Raw genomic sequence first — 11,833 nt, forward strand, 5'->3', positions numbered from 1 at the left:
CACATTCTGCAGATGTCCCAAATTCAAAATTTTGCCATTTCATGATTAAATGATGAAATCCTGCTTAAGCCTGTGCTAGGGGTCATGGAGGTTGGTTTGCACTCGACAGTATTTGTTCATGAACAGGATCAATTAAACTGAACCTGCAACATTTCAATTTTTGCCATGTTGGGCTTTCTTTAGGGATTCTCATTTTCTCTATTCATGTATCTCACTACTATACATATGTACTATAAAAATTTATTCATACAGGTAACGCAGATGATGGGCTTATCAGATAGTGTGCACTTGTGGGCGTGGTTAATAACTGCCGCGGTACAGATGACTGTCACTGTGGTAACGCTGATGTTGATGCAATAATATGGACTAACCTCATAGTGTTTATGTTCCTGGAATGTTTGCCCCGTCTTCTTTTGCTTTTTGTAAGTATATCACTTAAAGGAAATAGACCTGAAAACATGAAATTTTAAAAATCGTACATAGAGTAAAAGGAAAAATATGAAAAAAAATAATAAGAAAATATACTCTGAATTCAATTGAAGATCAATATTTGTGTGATTGTAAGCTAATTGAGTTAAAAGCGTCTAAATTTTTTTCTTGTTTTCTGCTGTAATTTCAGGTTTTTTTAATTGACAGTATGTTCTCACGGGCTAAACTTGCTGCAGCATGTCGGGTATATTTTACTTTTATAACATACGTACCATACATGTATTAGCCATCAGAGAGGATTTAACGCGGACGCAGATACCGGCATACATTAAAACTGTCGCTGTGAGTATTCTGACATAAAACTTCATGAATCAATACATGTTTGCCTTTACCCTGCTGTAACTAGGTGGCATGCCTTGTCATCATTATAGGGTCAGGCCAGCCTTTATATCGTGCTAGAAAACTTGTAGAATCTAGTTAATAGGAAGAGTCGGAGGCATTAATTAGCCCTTGTTTCCTTAAGCAGGAAATTTGTACACACATTTACACTAAGTACTGGTTGGTTCAAGTTTGTCTATTATAGGCTTATCGCTTCATACACAATTAAACTTAAATAAATTCTGTATTTAAACCAAAATACAAAGTCACTATAATGTTTCTAATTCACAGAAGGCAATAAAACCAAAATATGGTTCAGTTGTGAATTGGCCGATGAGTTATAAAACTGTCTGTAAAATACATACAACAGAACATCAAAACTAAAAATACTTTTTTTGAAATAAAAATAAAAACATTTTTGAGGGATATTTTGTCTTAAAAATAAGAAAATTGAAATTAATGAAACAGAATACATTGTATTTTTTTTTTATAATCTTTGTAATAAAAACTTATTTTTCAGACAATATTTCCAACATCAGCTCTGGGTGTAGGCGGAAGTATTTCCTGTTTTATGAGTTAGAGGGATCAGGTGTACAAGTGGGAGAACTTTACATGTGTCACCACGGGAATATGATAATTTTAGTCTACAGATTGTGTTGATAATGATAGCAGTGGACACAATTATTTACTTTATACTGGCCTGGTATATAGAGAATGTTCATCCAGGTAAAATTAGAACTTAGTCTTTTATTCTCTTCAGAACTAACCAGTTAATGTAATTATGCAAATCATCCTGAATTTTCTAGTGTTTGCATCGAAACTGCCATTAACTTAGTTTCAACCTATATATCAAATGAGTCACATTCTTTAGATATAATTTCCATTACGCCAGAATGATTGGAATACCAAAGCATTATTTCAGAAACATAGTAATAACTGTCTACCATAGCCATGGTATTGTTTCATTATTTAATGAACTTCCAGTATACAAAACCTTTGTAAATTCTATCATTTAAGAAACTAATGTATACAAGAGCCATGTTATTATCTTTGTATATCAAAGCTATGTGATTTCCATACATCAGGACCTAATATGGTGTATTTAGGCCATGGCAATTTTTCATTATTTCAGAATCTTATGGTATATTTAGGCCATGGCATTTTTTCATTATTTCAGAATCTTATGGAATATTTAGGCCATGGCATTTTTCATTATTTCAGAATCTTATGGTATATTTAGGCCATGGCACCCTTTATTATTATTTTAGGATCTTATGGGATTATACCAAAGCCGTGGTATTTTCCATTCACAAGCTCTTACTGGTGTGGGACCATTACTTTGGGAACATGTTGTCTTAAACGTTTGTTAGGAATTAATCGTAGCAGACGTCGTTTTACTACTCGTAAATGATGATCCGGAAAATGAATGATGTCACTGTTGATGATGACTCAGGTATATCTGATTGGAGTTATTTTCCCTTTCAATTAGGAGTTATTTCCCTTTCCATTATTTTAGGTATTGATATAGATATTCACCTATAGTAAAAATAAATCAATGTTAGTGATAACATGAATCCTTTACTGTGGAAACAGGGCTGTGTTTCAATATCATCATCTTAAATTTTACCATAAATAATCATTTTAAGGCTTTAAAAGGATATAATGTCAAATTTCATGAGAAATCTGTCTATGCTGAACAATATGAATACAGGACAGTTTCGCCTTGTCGGACAACATATAATAAATATTTTCAGGTATATATTGGTGTGGGTGTAACACAGACTGTATCTGTACATTTGAACCGGACCTGCGAGACTTGACAAGAGGAAAAGTTGTGAACAACTTGAGAAAGGTTAGTATGAATCATATATCCTTCTATCAAGATTAATACATCCATATGTCAAGATTTAAATATATTGCATTGGTATGTCAAGATTGATATTTTATGAGGTTTTGTCATGATAAGCTTGTCGGCGTTGGTTAACCTTTTTGGTTAAGTTTCCACATCATCAGGAATTTCAATAGTAATATAATATGATAAACAAGATCAACAAGGAAATGCTGCATTCAATGAACGCAACCCTAACACGACTATCATGTGGATAAACCTTGATGATTTCAGCCTGTCACACTGATTATATGTTCAAAAGGTCAAAGATCATTGTGACCTTTTATATGTTAAGGTCCATTTTCTTAGAAACTTTCAAAGCTTCAAACTAATTTACTCATGCTATACAATTTCACAAGGGCAGATAATCCTTAATTTATATTTTACAAAGTTATTTCCCTTTAATAACTAAGAATTTTTAGCTCACCTGTCACAAAGTGACAGGGTGAGCTTTTGTGATCGCTTTTCGTCCGGCGTCCGTCCGGCGTCCGTCCGTCGTGCGTCCGTCCGTCGTCCGTCCGTAAACTTTTACTTTAAATGACATCTCCTCATAAACCACTAAGCCAATTTCATCCAAACTTCACATGAATGTTCCTTTGGTGGTCACCTTTAAAAATTGTTCAAAGAATTTAATTCCATGCAGAACTCTGGTTGCCATGGCAACCGAAAGAAAAAACTTTAAATATCTTCTTTTAAAAAACCATAAGAGCTAGAGCTTAGATATTTGGCATGAAACATCTTCTAGTGAGTGTCTACCAAGTTTGTTCAAATAAAAGCCCTGGGGTCAAAATTGGCCCCGCCCCGGGGGGTCATTGATTTTCCCTATATACATATAGTAAAAACTTAAAAATTCTTCTTTTAAAGAACCAAAAGAGCTAGAGCTAAGATATTTAGCATGAAACATGTTCTAATGGGTGTCTACAAAGTTTGTTCAAATAAAAGCCCTGGGGTCAAAATTAGCCCCGCCCCGGGGGGTCATTGATTTTCCCTATATGCATATAGTAAAAACTTAAAAAATCTTCTTTTAAAGAACTCAAAGAGCTATGGCTAAGATATTGAGCATCAAACATGTTCTAATAGGTGTCTACCAAGTTTGTTCAAATAAAAGCCCTGGGGTCAAAATTGGCCCCGCCGCGGGGGGTCATTGATTTTCCCTATATGCATATAGTAAAAACTTAAAAAATCTTCTTTTAAAGAACCAAAAGAGTTAAAGCTAAGATATTTAGCATGAAACATGTTCTAATAAGTGTGTACCAAGTTTTTTCAAATAGAAAGCCCTGGGGTCAAAATTGGCCCCGCCCCGGGGGATCATTGATTTTCCCTATATGCATATAGTAAAAACTTAAAAAATCTTCTTTTAAAGAACTCAAAGAGCTATGGCTAAGATATTTAGCATCAAACATGTTTTAATAGGTGTCTACCAAGTTTGTTCAAATAAAAGCCCTGGGGTCAAAATTGGCACCGCCCCGGGGGGTCATTGATTTTCCTTATATGTGTATAGCAAAAATTTAAAAAATCTTCTTTGAAAAAACCCAAATAGCTAGAGTTAAGATATTAAGCATGAAACATCTTTAAGTGAGTGTCTACCAAGTTTGTTCAAATAAAAGCCCTTGGGTCAATATTGGCCCCGCCCCGGGGGGTCATTGATTTTCCCTATATGCATATAGTAAAAACTTAAGAAATCTTCTTTTAAAGAACCAAAAGAGCTAGAGCTAAGATATTTAGCATGAAACATGTTCTAATGGGTGTCTACCAAGTTTGTTCAAATAAAAGCCCTAGGGTCAAAATTGGCCCCGCCCCAAGGGGTCATTGATTTTCCCTATATGCATATAGTAAAAACTTAAAAAAATCTTCTTTTAAAGAACCAAAAGAGTTAAAGCTAAGATATTTAGCATGAAACATGTTCTAATAAGTGTTTACTAAGTTTGTTCAAATAAAAGCCCTGGGGTCAAAATTGGCCCCGCCCCGGGGGTTCATTGATTTTCCCTATATGCATATAGTAAAAACTTAAAAAATCTTCTTTTAAAGAACTCAAAGAGCTATGGCTAAGATATTTAGCATCAAACATGTTCTAATAGGTGTCTACCAAGTTTGTTCAAATAAAAGCCCTGGGGTCAAAATTGGCACCGCCCCGGGGGGTCATTGATTTTCCTTATATGTGTATAGCAAAAACTTAAAAAATCTTCTTTGAAAAAACCCAAATAGCTAGAGTTAAGATATTAAGCATGAAACATCTTTTAGTGAGTGTCTACAAAGTTTGTTCAAATAAAAGACCTGGGGTCAAAATTGGCTCCGCCGGGGTCATTGATTTTCTTTATATGTGTATAGCAAAAACTTAAAAATCTTTTTTGAAAAAACCCAAATAGCTAGAGTTTAGATATTAAGCATGAAACATCTTCTAGTAAGTGTCTACAAAGTTTGTTCAAATAAAAGCCTTGGGGTCAAAACTGGCCCTGCCCCAGGGGTGTCATTGTTTTTAACTATATGTGTTTAGTAAAAACTTAAAAAAAATCTTTTTTCAATAAAGCCCAATGAGGTAGAGCTTAGATGTTTAGCATGAAACATCTTCTTATGGGTGTCTACCGAGTTTGTGCAAATAAAAGCCCTTGGTTTAAATTGGCCTATCAACGTTGGGGGGGGGGGGGGGGTTGGGGGGCCTATATACAGGTGAGCAACCTCAGGGCCATCATGGCCCTCTTGTTTTAATAGGTATTTACTAAAAATTTTAGAATGCACTTCTAAACGGCAGATAATCCTGAAGGGCATGTTTTGGGCATCTCCCTTTATAGTTTGATATTGAATATTGATAAATATGTATAATGTAATAATATTAATTTGCTAGGTATACAAGAAGGGAGATAAATCAGCATTAGACAGTCTGTCTAAGAATCAGATCACTGTGTTCCTCGGTCATAATGGTGCTGGAAAAACTATGTTAGTAAAACTATATACAGTTAACACCATTGTACACGATAAGTTAAAGTTAGATTAGACTTTTGTTCTTTGTTATATATTTAAAGCAGAACCAGAGTTGTTTTAGGTGTAATCTGACTTCCAATTATCAAAAGACAGATTGAGTCAATATTTGAATTTTTTCTTTGATGTAGGTATAAACAACACAAACTTGGTGTTAATGTTTAATCAAGTCATTTTATTGTGTCGCTTTGAAAAGGCTACATAAAGGGGTTACTTTTGTCAGCGGCGTCGTTGTTGGCTTCGCTGTTGGCATCAGTGGCCTCCCCTAAGACTTGTCCATACAGGATGTCCATGCTGTTTCTTCTCCTCATTCAATCAACATTTTGAAATTTTCCCTTATAAATGATGAATGGTTTTGTTTGGATTTTAAAGATGGTTGAGTCTGTTTAAGATATTTAGCATGGTTAACATTAAAGAAAATGTTAAACAGTTTAGTATATGGTTATATTTGTTGCTGATTTTCATTGAATTGTACATTCTCTAGTGATTCTAAAATATTGAAATTAAAACCTTTTTTTTCAGGTCAATATTAACAGGCATGTTCCCACCCACATCTGGTACTGCTACCATATATGGTCATAATGTGATGTCAGATATGGATACTGTAAGCCGGGATCTAGGGATGTGTCCACAATATAAAGTTCTGTTTGAAAGGAAAAATAGGAATTTCATATACATGTTTACAAAATTATAAAATAACTGACAATATCTATATAAAGTGGGCATTCTTTATTTTGAATACCATTCTAATATACACTTTTCTGTACCCAATGTTTTTATTAAGTTTAGAAAAAATGGAATATATGTATGACTTAATTTGATTGATCTTCACCCAAACATATTGTTAGCTTTACTTTTTTTATAAGGAAAAAATGTTGCGCTTTTGTCATGACCCTTTCGTTAGCATTGGTGTTTGCATCAGCAATAATAAACAGAGGATATTTTTTCGTTTGAGTGAAATATGGAATATATTTTCACGAAACATGATAAAAATGCCACATATTTTCACGAGCCGGGACGGCAAGTGAAAATATGTGGCATTTTATCATGTTGAGTGAAAATATATACCATATTTCACTCAAACGAATAAAAAATAACCTTTTTATTTAATTTCATTATCAAAGAAAATGGGATTAAAATTAAAAAACATTTTCATTAAGGGTCATTTTCCCTATCAAAATATATCAATTTGGAATATTTGTTCAATTCAAAATTTGAAATTTTAAAAACATTGAAATACATTGTAATATATTTAAAAGAGCAGGTAATAGGACTTTTTGTTTAATGTGTCGGTAAACCTTCTCTATGTTTTATAAGAAGTTTACCATTTATACATCTTGTAACCTTTTTTAACATTTGATTAGTTTTTAATTACATGTTTACATTTTGTTACAGTTTGAATGTGGAAGAACAACTTTTGGTTTTATTCACGTTTGGAAGGGTGTTCCAGCTAGAGATAAACAAGATAATCATTTCCAAGGTAAGAATAGTTTACCATAATGAAATTTTGTATAATCTGCTGAGTAAGATTTAAGGGTTTTAAAAACATATTTGTTACACTGTAAATGGTAGTTTTAAGTCTATTTGCCACAGAAAAATTTAGTTCTAGATTTCATTTGTTTAATTCAACGTAAATGCTGTAGACCTCAGAGACAAAAAAACTGATTCCGCAACGCCTTGTCTTTGACATATTGATAGCGTAATTTAGGTAGATATGTACTTACTCATGTACATTTTCTTTTAAAACAGAACAAAATATAAACTTTATTTCAGACTTGTACAAAATGCATCATCATCAGACAAAATATTATCATTTAAATATTTCAAATATAAATCACATTCCATAATTATGTAAAATGTTAACAATTTTTTTTGCTTAATTTATAATTGGGGGCTAGCACAAAGCAAAATGTATTTGTCATTTCTGTAACTACAGAAATCATGCAATCATGATATTTATTTATGCTATATTACACACAGGATTACAGTCAAACATATTCTTGAACATCACTGTCGGTTCAAATCCTGACAGTGACTTTTGATTTTTCACATCAGGCAGCTATCCTGAGTTTGCTTGCAGTATGCCAGTGGTTCTTAACTCAGGTGCCTGCTCATGCCTGAAACTATTGCACAATCAGGAACCTGGGGTCTTCCTAGATAAATAAAAATCGGAAAGTGACATATGACCTGAATTGGTGTTGGCTTAAAACTTGACCAAAAAAAAGTCTTGAACAGCCCAAACAAATATATTAATAAACAGGTTTCCTAAAAGTTGTTAACTATTTAAATAATATTACAATTATGAGTATTACTATTTGTTGACAGAATATTGTCAGATCTCAGCTTAGAGAACAAAGGGGATTCACACCCAGATGAACTCTGGAGGCATGCAGAGGAAACTTTCTATAGCTATAGCATTTGTTGAAGGATCGCGTACAGTGATCTTGGACGAGCCTACTGCCGGTGTCGACCCCTACTCACCTAAAGCCATCTGGAATCTACTCCCTTAATACAAGACAGGTATAGTTGAAATGATGACTGTAATTTCAGTTGAGTTATTTTCCTTAACATTTAGAACAGAATTTGACAATTTACCTAAATCAGCTGTTTATATTGCTTGTTTCATATTTTTGTCAATTATTTAGAGATATTTGTTTAGGTCAGTGAAAGATCTGAATATATTTCACCCAGTGAGCCCCAAAAGGTATATTTCACGAGTGGTGCAGTCACAAATAAAATATGAACTTTGGTGTCCACGAGGTGAAATATGTTTTGATCTTGCAATTGAGTAAAAAATTTTCTTTTTATTATATGCAAAGAAACGTTTAAAAAGACGTTTTAACCTAATGCTAAATTAAAAGTGCACCAAATAATAATACGATGTGACATCATTTAGTTGGTTTCCAGTACTATGCATGCTGGTATTTTCACTGAAACAACATAAGGGGCTTAAATTCAAAACAGTGAAATTATCAAAGTGGTAATTTCACTGTTTCAAACAGTAAAAAATATCAGTTTTTATATTTCACTGATATATTTCTATAAACCACCGAAAAACATGTAATAAATGATTGTAATTAAGGTTAATTTGTTATTTTCCAAGAAAAAGACAACTCTGTCAACTTTGTTTGATTTTTTACTTTTTATGTCATTAGCTCCCTTGTGCCCAAATCTGTTATCTGCTCATAATGTTTCCCTCCTAAAGTTAAGGTCACCTGAGGTCTTTTTTTGTGTTATAAAAGTTGTTGGTCATTGTACCATGTACCATATAGATGAAGTAGACCTTTGTGTTTTACTTAAAATAATGTGATAATTAGTAAACATTTGGATTGAGAAATTGTAATTGCAGTACAGAGCTAATATCACAGTGTGAGTGACGGAGGTATAGTTTACAAGAGTCTGATCCACAATTCGGCATGATGTATGATGTATCCTGGAATTATAATGTTTACTACAAATTAAATTGACGAACCAGTAACCCTCAGTTTTGTTCTTCATTATAAAAAGGGAAAAGACATAGGGGTCACATGATATAGAAAATTGACCTCAATAATGGCTGCCACTTTTGGCAAGAAGAGGTAAATATTATTAAAATTGGGAACTATCAATAGTGAAGGTTGAAAGTTAAGTACCTTTTTGGCTAGCCTAACCCGTTCAAGTATTATGTTTTTTTACATACTTGCATAATGCATAAAAGTACAGGCTGATTTTGATTTAGGCAAATTACTAGTGTTGCTAGCATTTTAGGAGTTAAAAGAAAGAATATAAAACAAGCTGATATTTAACTTTCATCTTTAAGGAAGGACAATTATGGTGTCCACACACCATAGGGACGAGGCAAGTGACTTTGGGGGATAGGATTCTAATTACAGCAGACGGCAAACTGAAATGTGCTGGTACCCCATCTTTACTTAAGTCTAAACTAGGGGATGGTTAAAACGCCGGCTCTGTATTTTAAAAGATGAAGGTATGTTACATATAAAGCAGATATATGACATAATGCTTGGATGATAGTGCTTTAAAGTTTTCATACTTTTTTAACTGGATGAATGTTTTGACGTTTAATGAAAATTAAAAGTCATTAAGTGTCAAGATATTAAACAAATTTCAAACATTCAATCTTAAATGACAATATTATGTTTACAGTGTAAGAAAATGTTTAAAAAATCAAAAGTATAACATTTTTTATTTTATTTATAGATTGTCAGGTATTTCACCTTATATCATATTGTTCATCATATCTCAACAGTCGGGTCCAATAAAATTTCCTGGGATAACTAACCAGTAATTACCAATATCTCCGCAAGTAACTAGCCCAACATGGTTTCTTGATCAACTGTTGGAAGACAAATGACCGTTAGATTGAATATTGGAGATTAATTGTCATGTAGAAATTTCAACTTGAATTCACAATATATTCACGGTTGCATATGAATTGAGGACCATTTCTGCATATACTTTATAGTGATTTATAAATGGGAGAACTGCATTTTTATGTGATACAGCAGTGTATTCTCGAGTTGATTGCGGGAAATAAAGTGATTTTAATAAGAGTAATAAAATCAATGCTGGGGTTTTTTTTTTTTTTTTTTTTTTTTTTTTTTTTTTTTTTTTTTTTTTTTTTTTTTTTTTTTTTTTTACTTTTTTTTATTATTACGATATTAACATGACATTAAAAAACCTGATAGCAAGCTTTAAATTTTGTCCGGGGACTTTTTTTCACTTACTTATTTTCAGCTCATCGCATTTTTATTAATTGCATCACATGGCTAAAATATTACTAGTATACAATCCATTGACAGTGATTTTCTTGTATATACACACTTTCGGTCCTTCGTGTTCAGTAGGGAAAATTGTGTGTTGTGTTAGAATTCCTTATTAAACACCTGAGTGTTGGTTAGTTGCAGGAAATGTACTCTGTAAAAATGGATCAAGTAATCTTATTCTTTCTTCACAATTCAGCTAACATGTAAAATGGATCAAATAATCTTATTCTTTCTTCACAATTCAGCTAACATGTAAATGGATCAAAAAATCTTATTCTTTCTTCACAATTAAGCTAACATGTAAAATGGATCAAATAATCTTATTCTTTCTTCACAATTCAGCTAACATGTTAAAATGGATCAAAAAATCTTATTCTTTCTTCACAATTCAGCTAACATGTTGAATGGATCAAATAATCTTATTCTTTCTTCACAATTCAGCAAACATGTAAAAAATGGATCAAATAATCTTATTCTTTCTTCACAATTCAGCTAACATGTAAAATGGATCAAATAATCTTATTCTTTCTTCACAATTCAGCTAACATGTAAAATGGATCAAAAAATCTTATTCTTTCTTCACAATTCAGCTAACATGTTTGAATGGATCAAATAATCTTATTCTTTCTTCACACAATTCAGCAAAAATGTAAAATGGATCAAATAATCTTATTCTTTCTTCACAATTTAGCTAACATGTTGAATGGATCAAATAATCTTATTCTTTCTTCACAATTCAGCTAACATGTAAAATGGATCAAATAATCTTATTCTTTCTTCACAATTCAGATAACATAATGTTTAACTCCTAGCCCACTGGTGGCTACAAACTACCCATGCCACCAGTGCCGACCAGATGAGTGCCTTCTGATAGCCTTCTGATAATCTGCAACTGTTCACTATTTAGTCAGGATATATTTTGAAATGACTGATAAACTGATGAATGGTTTTGTCCAGATGAAAGAAAGATAACACAAGTCTGTTTTTAGATATTATTGGTTATATAACCCAATGGGCAATGGAAAAGAAGTATTTTTGATGTTATATAGTCATTCATGTGTTGGTGGTAAGCTCTAGTTTAAATGAGACAATTGTAATTTTTGAAAAGGTATGGAGATTTTACATTTGGTTAACCACTTTTACCCTACATGCCGGATACCTCAGGCCAGCGTCACATGACTTTACATTGTTGGGGCAACCAGAGTCATCTATAAGGTATGCTTGTTGGCTGTAGATAACCTGAAAAATAGTTTTGCAAGTCAATATTTTTAGAAAAAATGGAAAAAAACCCTCTGTTCTTTATTTTTCTAGATGATACAGTAATGGTTGTAGGTTCACACTTTATATATAACACCCACCAATTATTCAGAATTCGTTATTTTTATGCTGATGGAAT

Source organism: Ruditapes philippinarum, unplaced genomic scaffold, assembly GCF_026571515.1.
Source record: "Ruditapes philippinarum isolate M1 unplaced genomic scaffold, ASM2657151v2 ctg7281_1_1_1_1, whole genome shotgun sequence".
Classification (NCBI taxonomy): domain Eukaryota; kingdom Metazoa; phylum Mollusca; class Bivalvia; order Venerida; family Veneridae; genus Ruditapes; species Ruditapes philippinarum.